At 41.6% G+C, this 9562-nt stretch overlaps 1 long non-coding RNA gene across 4 annotated transcripts; it reads left to right on the plus strand.

Moving 5' to 3' along the window:
- Positions 1–4314: 4314 nt before the first annotated feature.
- On the plus strand, positions 4315–9343 carry LOC109752092 (uncharacterized). Of its 4 annotated transcripts, none has more exons than XR_002230245.4 (4): positions 4315–4764; positions 5670–5823; positions 7658–8738; positions 9026–9343. It is a non-coding gene; the product is annotated as an uncharacterized lncRNA (long non-coding RNA). The 4 variants fall into 4 exon arrangements; XR_006663444.1 differs by lacking the exon at positions 4315–4764 and having other exon boundaries at positions 4790–5823; positions 7658–7772; positions 7855–8738; XR_006663445.1 differs by lacking the exon at positions 4315–4764 and having other exon boundaries at positions 4790–8187; positions 8327–8738.
- Positions 9344–9562: the final 219 nt, after the last annotated feature.

Raw genomic sequence — 9562 nt, forward strand, 5'->3', positions numbered from 1 at the left:
ATTTGGTTTTTATTTGATTTGAGGGGCGGTCAATTTTGGTTTGCTAGTTGTCAGCTTACCAGGCCCGTCCTACTGGCTGTGAGTGGGCCGAGCCCGTGCATCCACAAGTTCACGTCATTTGTATTTCCCGCACCATTGCGTTTTTTTAAAATACATTACATTGGCGAAATCACTAGTTGACGAGTACTCGTTGCAAAGATCACTCCAACCTCTTCAGGTTGCGACAAATGGCGCCCCGGCATGTGCGCCACTTTTCACAACCCGGGAGTTTTCTCTTTTTTCATAGATCCGTTTATTCAAAACGCTTTATCTCTTAAACCGAGCGTCCAAATCACGAACCGCTTTCACCGTTGGATTCCTCGCGTCGAGATCTTCAAAATTAGATCCAATGTTGATAGGTTTTGACGAACTTTTTTCACACAAAAAACAGACGAAAAAACGAACCGGAAGCACGGGTTTTTTCTCTTTCAGAAAAAGGCACGCCCATACCTCTCACGAAATCACAACCGTGCCTCTCGCGGAAGCAAAACTGTGACTCTCGCCGAAAAAAAAGAGAGAAAACGTGCTTTTTTCGTTTCCGAGGAGGCATGGCCGTGACTCTCGCGAAAGCACAACCGTGTCTCTCGCGGAAGCAAAACTATGACTCTCGCGAAACAAAAAAGCAGAAAACATGTTTTTTTTTCGTTTCCGATAGGCACGACCGTGGCTCTCGTGCCTCTCGCGGAAGCAAAACCGTGACTCTCGCGAAAGGAAAAAGAAACAGAAAACACATTTTTTTTTCGTTTCCGAGAGGCACGGCCGTGACTCTCGTTAAACCGTGCCTCTCGCACAAGCAAAACCGTGACTCGCGAAAGTAAAAGAAAAACAAAAAACATGTTTTTTTTTCGTTTCCGAGAGGCACGGCCGTGACTCTCACGAGAACACAACCGTGCCTCTCGCGGTAGCAAAACAGTGACTCTCGTGAAAGAAAAAAAAACAAAAAACACGGTTTTTTCCGTTTCCGAGAGGCACGCCGTTACTCTCTCTAAAGCACAACCGTGCCTCTCGCGGAAGCAAAACCGTGACTCTCGCGAAAAGAAACAACAGAAAACGCATTTTTTCCGTTTCCGAGAGGCACGACCGTGACTCTTGCGAAAACAAAACCGTACCTCTCACGGAAGCAAAACCGTGACCCTCGCGAAAGGAAAAAAACGTGTTTTTTCGGGCAAAAAAATTTCCCCCCAAATTTTTTTTATCGAAAAGCTGAGGAAGACCGGTGAAAAACCAAAACGTCGAAAAAAATCGTTTAAAAAGCAGAAAACGCGTGCGAAAAAAAACAAAATCCGAAGGGAGCACCCAAAGCGCGACACGTGGCGAATGGCTGAGAGGGCGCCAAGTGGCGCTGATCGTTGCGAGGCTCCCGAAAAAGCGCTAGTTAACTAATTGCTCTCCTACATTGGTTGTACCGCATCGCTAGGCTACCGCACGATAGGCCAGTTTATAAGGTCGCCTTCGGCCATCCCATTGCCCCCACATTAGGTGAGGGTACGGGCCTACAGTGAATGTATATACAGCCCTTTGTACAGTCTTGTAGATAGATGCACATACTATTGTGTTGTACATTGTACAATATATGTGAAAATACAGATGTAAATGAAATACATTTGTCTTGTAGATAGATGTACTTTACCACATCTGGCCAATAAGTACACCGTTACATACTTGCATGCAAATAGACCATACAATGATAGAGTATGATTCTTCAGAAGACAAAAACAAACGACTGCATAACCTAACACCTCGACCATACAAACGACCTTACGTATTTGAAGAAAGCAGGACGTGGCTAGCGAGCGCGCATGCGCCTACCGCGAGGTCCAGCGCCCCTATTCATACGCTTTCAAAAAAGGAAACAGCCTGGTCCCTTGCCACCACATTCCCCGTGCCCACGTGATCCTGCTATATATATATTCACAGAGAAATCGGCCTAGATCTTTTTCCCCACATGCATTTATTTGGTGGTTCAAAAAGTTTTAAAAGTCGTAACTTTTGATTCAAGCGTCAAAATCCAGTTATGTTTTCACTGTTGGGTTTCTCACGACGAGTTCTTCAAAACTGATCCCATTTGGGCACGTTTCATCAAACTTTTTTCGAGGGCAACTTTAGGCGCGATGGAGGCAACTGTAGTGCTATATTGAAGCAATTTCTTCTTTTTGGCCTAGTAAGACTGCCATTAGGTTGGTTTGCATGCGTAAAAACGAGAAAAATCACACAAAAGATAAGACAACTTTAGTGCTACATACAAAGCAACTTCACTGCAGTATGTGTACCTGTGAATTTTAACATTATCCGAACTTGTTTATCATGGTTGCTTAGTTGTCTATTGTTGATGGTCAGTTGTCTACTAATGATGTTCACTTGCTTATAAATACTATAAATTGTCTATCATTAATGCCCAATTGCCTGTTATTGGTAATTAGTTGCCTATCATTGCTGCCCAGTTGCCTAACTTTGCAAAATAGTTGCCTACAATATTGTTAAGTTGTTTATCATTATTTTTCCAAGTTGCCTAGATTCACCACCAAGTTATCTACCATAACTAGCAATAGCAGACACAAGAGCATCAATGGCAGACGGCTTTATGGTGTTATATGCAATTTAGAAACAACGACATACAAGCATGAACAACAGGCAACTTAGAAGTACCGGTGAGGAAGTTAGAAGAATGTTAGACAAAATTAACTAGGAAAATGTAGTGAAGTTGCCTCTAATAAAAGGAAAGTTGCTTATGAAGGTGATGTGATGTTATCTACCTCTGATTTGAAGTTGTTCTCTATCACTAATTAGTTTCTTATTGTTACTAATTAATTACTTTTAATGGAGTGAAGTTGCTTCTTTTTAGCACTAAAATGCCTCTGTTTAGCACTAAACTTCCCTCATGTAGCATCAAAGTTGCTTTTGAAAAAAAATCATTGAAACATATTCATGTGGGATTTAGTTTTGAAGTGCCTGTCGCGACCTGTCTAGCCAACACCCATGCACTCAGTAGCGATGACGAACAGACTCCCCCAGAAAAGGAAAGCACAAGAATCTGATACCATGCAAACCCACATAGTTTTGAAAAATGGAATCATGATAGAAAACTTAGATCCCATGAAAACTTTTCAACATTGTAGGCAACTTAGGTCCCTTGATGGACAACTTCCATAGTATTGTAGGCAATTGAGGATCATTCGTAGGTAACTTTGTAGCAACGTAAGCAACTTAGTTTCTAAGGTAGACAACTTAGAATCCATGTTAGGGCCAGTTCTTTTGCTAGCTTCTAGAATAAGCTCAAATAAGCTACACCCTACCCAGCTTATTCTAGAAGCCCAACCAAAATTATTATTTTATAAGCCTAATAGTTAAGACTTGACTAGTAGGCTTCTAAAAGAAAAAAAATTGGTTTGGCTTCTAGAATAAGTTGGATAGGGGGCAACTTATTCTGGAAGCTCAGAAAAGCCAGGAAAAGAACTGGCCCTTAGGCAACTTTCCACTCTACGGAAGCAACTTTAACAGCATGGTAGGCAACTAAACTATATACAACTTTAGTTTTTGATGTATGCAACTTAGCAACCATGTTAACCAACCATTACACTACTGCATACAAGTAATTAGGAGGCTACTAGGCGAATTCAGTTGTACACATGGTGCAATTCATTTATCATCAAAGTAGCTCATGTTTAGCACTAAAGTTGCCTCATCTAGCATCAAAGTTGCTTTTAAAAATAAATCGTCAAAACATATCCATATGAGATCTAGTTTTGAAGAGCTCGTCACGAGGAACCCAACGGTGAAACCAGATCATAATTTTGACACGCGGTTTGAAAGTTATAGCTTTTTGAATTTTCTCATGCCGCAATTAATGCACGTTAGGTCATCGTTGAGTTCGTACACTTGGCCGGATGAGGTGGACAAAAAACAACATATTATAGTTAAAGAATCTTTTCATATATAGAATGGGTGGGTGGGTAGTTTTCTAAATCTGGAATGGAGCTTTCCCATCGTGTGATCCGTGCGCATGCGCTCGCAGTGACGTAATAGCGCAGCTGCACTTTTAAGTATTTGGGTTGAAGAAAAAGCTAAAATTATGCACGTACCTTCATCCATTACATTAAACACAATAAGAGTGGCGCAAAGGGCCAACGCTCGCATTAGCCACGTCATCGAGGCGCACTGTTCTGGCCAATCTTTGCACCGTGCCTGGCCAATCGTGTCATAGGACCAGGCCTCCTATCCCAGAAATATCTCTCCTTTGTTTTTCCCACACGCAACCTCCTCTCCCCACTCCCCATCGAGGGTTGCTGCTGCCGCCACCGCCGCTGCCTCCATCGCTCCTCCGGCTCTGGCCACCAAAGGAAGGCTGGCTTCTCCAGCGGATCTTCTCCTCTTGGTGATTTCCTCGTAGAAAGTTGCGGCGCTGCGCCTCCCCACAGTCCCGACATCAAGGCGGGCGCCGCCACGAGGTCTCGTCCCGAGGAAGCCGCGGCAGGACGAGCACAATCCAGACGAGGCCGATGCGGTCGTCGGCGCCTCCTCCGCCTCGGGATCGAACGGGCTGGTGGAGAGGGGCGCGGATCTACGCCCTCCTCAGTCGAGGGTTGGACGGACCCTCGGCTGCGGCCTGCGGGGAAACAGCCGATGGAGGCGAGCTCCTCCTCCCCCGCCGGCCCCGTGCCACCGCCCTCCACACCCCCGTCCGGTGACTAGGGCGTCTGGGCCGACGCCTCGCCGCGGCATGCGCTGGTAAGCTCGATGCGCCTAACCCGCTTCCCTGCTCTATTTGCTAAGACGTTGAAAGTGAGTGATAAGTTATTTTGAAGAGCGGGGAGTATTAGCAGGTCTACGGACTGTTGCTCGATCTATCTCGTGTGTGTCTGGATGCCTGCTTCTGCTTGATCGGGTTCACGGTTTGTTTCCAGCAATGTGAAATGCATGTTTGCATTGAACTGACTAGATTGTGCTCATTTTCTCTCTCCTTTTCTGTACGGAACAAACTCGCGTTACGAGCAGAGTACAGTTGGCTGTTCTGTTTGCGTGAGTTTATGAGGTATCATATACTATATGTTACAAATGTGTTGCCGCAAGCATGCAGTTTCATGTATTGGAGCAGGTTTGCATTGGCCAATGGTCAGAAGATAAAAGACATGCTGACACTGTGATGCTTTCTTTTAATTCCTAGGCGATGTGGTGTTTGTGCCAAGCGTGCATCTATTTGGTTCTTCAAACCAATTTCGTGCTTGTTTGGCTGGATTTGGATCAACCTTTGGATGGGCAGGAAAATTGAACAGTAAGCCGAAACAACAAAATTCGGCGAACCTGAATTTTGTTAGGATGTGAATCTGGTAGTTCGGTTGGTCATCTTCTGACAGCCCAAACAACAAAATTTGGCAAACCTGAATTTTGTTTTCATCAACTGTCAAGCGAAATGAAAAACAAGCCTCGAATTGACTGTAAATTTGGCTTGTTAGGCTTGCTGTCGTGTTCTGATTTTGGCTTTCCCGTGCTTTGCCCAACCTGGGATTCTGTGTCGATTGGGATCTGCTTACATAACTCATAGGATGGCATAGACAATGTTATCTATTCTTTAATCTAAGTCAAATACTCCCACTTATTATATAAGATATGGTCTTCATCATATGCTTTTGTAGGAAGAAGACCTCTTTACGATGACTTTTGGACGGCCTTTGAATGGTGAAGGTGATGATAAGTGCCTGTCAGTTCTGAACTCATTTGAAGAGACAATATCTCGTCAACTGCGTGCATGTAAATCCTAAGCATTGTCGAAGAAAAAAACACTAGAAGGTACTTGTATTGTCATGTCAGATATCGATCCTTTGATGCAATTACATGTTCATTATTTTGCGTTGCCTAAAACCTTGTTCCTTATTTTTTCAATTTACTGATGTCACGGTCCTTGGTCCTAGCTCCAGTAGTAATGTTGAGCTCATGCATTAAGTTTGCCGATACCAAGATAAACCCTAGCCTTTTACTAAACATACACCAAATATATGTCCCTGCTTTTTTTAAAATTACAACTGGCTTTTGTTTAGCTCTGAAATTTTTGGACTGCTGATTAGTTTGCATCAAATTGTTTTGTATATGAAGTTTTTGAAGTAACTAGGTACTTCATGTTAAGATACTTCTAACTTAGTCTTTAGATTGCAACACCAAATTAATAAAAGAATTTGGACTCTGGGCGTTGGAAACGAAAGGGAAGTTATTGAATTACTTGGTAAATGATTGGCATATTTAATTTGAACATATGCATGGTGTGCAATTTGTAGGTTTTGTGTTGTTAACTAGAAAGTTCTATTAGGACAGAGTTTGAATCGCTGCAAGATAATCCTGAGCTGGAAGAAGGTTACTGCAGAGCCTTGTTGTGTAGATTACATTTTCATAAGGTCTTAGCCCATGTTTCTTTTCCAATTCTTCATTTAAGTTGCTCAGTCTACTTTCCTTAATGCTAATACTTGACATGTGTATCGTGATTCATGAATCATGTTGGTCATCTATGTTTGTGCTGTATTATTGTGATAACGCAGTGGTTTCAAATTAAATAATAGCAAGTCAAGTTATAAGCTGGTGGTATCTAAATTGGGAGGTTTTAAGAATTTGCCACCGCATTCATTGGCAGTTGCGGATTTACCACTTGATGTTTCATGTCATTTGGGTCCTGAACAGTTGTCATTGAGATAATGGAGTGAGACTGAAATGCCAGTGAATTGAGTGGCAATCCTTAGTTTCTCTCTAATTGTCAGTGAGAGGGGAGGGACAGAGTTTGTTTCGGCACACAACTTTACCCACTATATGCATTGATTGCGATTATTGTATTTTTACTATAACTAAATGTTATGTCGTATATCATAGGGAAACAAGGTTTTTTAAGTGCTAGGCGATGAACAAGCGTTTTGCCTCCGTTTCTGAACCAAGCGCACACCTAAGCATAATAAGCGCACGTTAAGCGCTGTCCGTTTTGCCTCCGCTCAGCACCTAGGAGCACCGAACTTTCCAGTGTAGAGAGATGTGCAAATAAAGACCACCATAAGTGATTACATAAATGAAGGCCAAGTCGTGTGATCATCTGAACGATGCTTAAGAGGGGTATTCATCAATTTCTAAATGTCATCGCACTTCTGTATGGCCGTGTAGCACTTTACCATGTCATCGTGTGCATGAGCAAACCTCATGCAAGAATACCGTCATTTCTGAAGATGATACATAAGAGGATTTTAATTGATTTCTGAATGTCTTCATATCTATCCTTATTATTAATAATGTAGTTAGCTTACTTCTACAAATACCCATCTATTTTTGTTTCATTGGTATATCCACAACTGTTGTTTAGGAGTCTGTTGTTTCATTGCTATTTTTCCTTTATAATAAATGATCCCTCTTATATAAATAGCTTCGAGGTTTTCTTAGTCCAGTAAAGCTCATTTATGATGTAACATTGACTTTCTGATAAATGGCTCACTTTTTATTCCATTAGGCCCTTTCTTGTAGAAATATGATTTGTTTCCCTATCCTAAGTCTCATCCTGGCAAATATGTATTCAGTGAGTTACTATGTTATAGTTTGTTGTTTCCCTCTTACATTAACAATGATGCAAAAATTGAAACAGACCTTACTTGTTCAGGATGGCAAGCTTTACGAGCGAGACTTGTTTTGCGATGTAATTTCAAGGGCCCTGTTATTAACGGACATTATAGGAGATAAAGAGTTCCAGTCGAATGAGTTTGTAGTGCAACTAGGTCAGGTCAGCCACCAGGGTCATTCCTTTTTCCAACCTTTACGTCACACATAATTGTTTCTTGCTTATTATTACTCATGCAGTCATAAAAATATATATGGAGATCTGTACGTGGTGGTCGCTCAGATCCCAACCGTGCTTCCACAGGTGTACCAGTTCCTCTATGTATATTCTTTGATTTTTTTAGTTCGGTTCATCTTTCATAGGTAATCCTTTGCAACAATTTTATAAGATGCTGAAATCAAAGGTGTGGGCTCTATTTGATGAGTAGAGTCTGCTATAAAATCAAGAAGAACACAAGGAGTATGGGTCTGCACGTGCCTATAAGAAGAAGATGGCTTGAGGTGATTTTTTTTCCAGTTGCGTCAACGATGAGATCTTCGTCATGGACCTCAAGAGGGGCGTCGTCTTCATAGGTACTAGCTCCCTCTGCCACTCGATTCGTCTCGTGTGGGTCTTGTGAACAATTTGGAGCCATGACCCGACATTATATACTGATGAATCAAAGAGCAATAACCTAACATACTTTATACTGAACCATGTTATGGTGTAAAGGTCTCTGGACAAACAGGTGCAAGGAGGGCTTTGTTTGGTGCAGCGCAGGGGAATAGCCAATAGATGTTTAAATGGCAGATGTTTAGACTGCCAAGGATTGGATTATATTAGTCAATACAGTGAACATGTTGGTTTGTCGCCACTTGTTGTAAGCCACTTTAGATGATGAATAGATTACTAAAAACGTTTTAGTATTTACCTTCCTTACATATACATGATTTACTACATTTATGTATATCTTGCCTTTCAGCTAATGGTCAAATTCACTTGATCAATTTTCGGTATCCAATCTGATGAATGGCTTGGTGTTCGACTAACCTGAGACTGAGAGCATTTGTACATAGTATCCCTTCTACCTGAAATTGTCCCAGTGAGACGACAACTATGAGAACATAAGCTATTAACTCTATAGGTATGCATTTAGATTTCTGTGGTTCACGATACACTGGTTTATCTATGCATAAGTAAAGATTTACCCTCATTTCTAATGATTAGGCTGTCACATTATTTGATTACTAAGTATATTTGGTTGTTTGCCGATTTTGTAATTTTTGTATGGGATGTACCATTTTGTTGACCATTCTATGATTTTCTAATTAGAAAATGGATGTTTCCTGCAGAAATTCTTTTGTTCCTCAAGAAATCTCTCTCATGCCATATTCATTCGTGAACTAGGGATAATAGTTCATGTCATTTCAGGTCGAAAGGGGCTCTCCAAGGATGAGAAGGGCTGAGGTGCGGAAGCAGGGAGCCTTTCTTCTTCTCACGAGTGTTACAACCAGCCGGGGTCTTATTAAAAGTATCTTAGACCTTCCTGTAAATAGATAGTCAAAGCTTTTTTATTAAAAAAACTTTACATTTAAGTTTGAAATATTTATGTTGCATCAACTCACGCTATTCTTTTTTGTATAACATCACCCTTTTTTGTATAGATAATCAAAGTTTGAAATATTTACTGAACTTTGTACTTCTTATTCATTTGTATAGCTTATGACAAGGTACATATTCTATTTAGCATTCATGTTTACCATTGGTTATGGGTTAAACTCAGCAAAGACAGCATATTCATATGTTTGCAAATCACTTTTGCTGTATATATAAGTGCTATCAAGGATCAACCTAGACCTGCGGACGTGCGTAAGCTAGATAAGTGCGCACACGAACGCTCAAGAGGCGTGCCAATGGCACGCCCCAGTCACTAGTCAAGATGGCAATGGGGCCCCGAAACCCGCGTCC

This window comes from Aegilops tauschii, chromosome 1 (genome assembly GCF_002575655.3).
Source record: "Aegilops tauschii subsp. strangulata cultivar AL8/78 chromosome 1, Aet v6.0, whole genome shotgun sequence".
Taxonomy (NCBI): Eukaryota; Viridiplantae; Streptophyta; class Magnoliopsida; order Poales; family Poaceae; genus Aegilops; species Aegilops tauschii.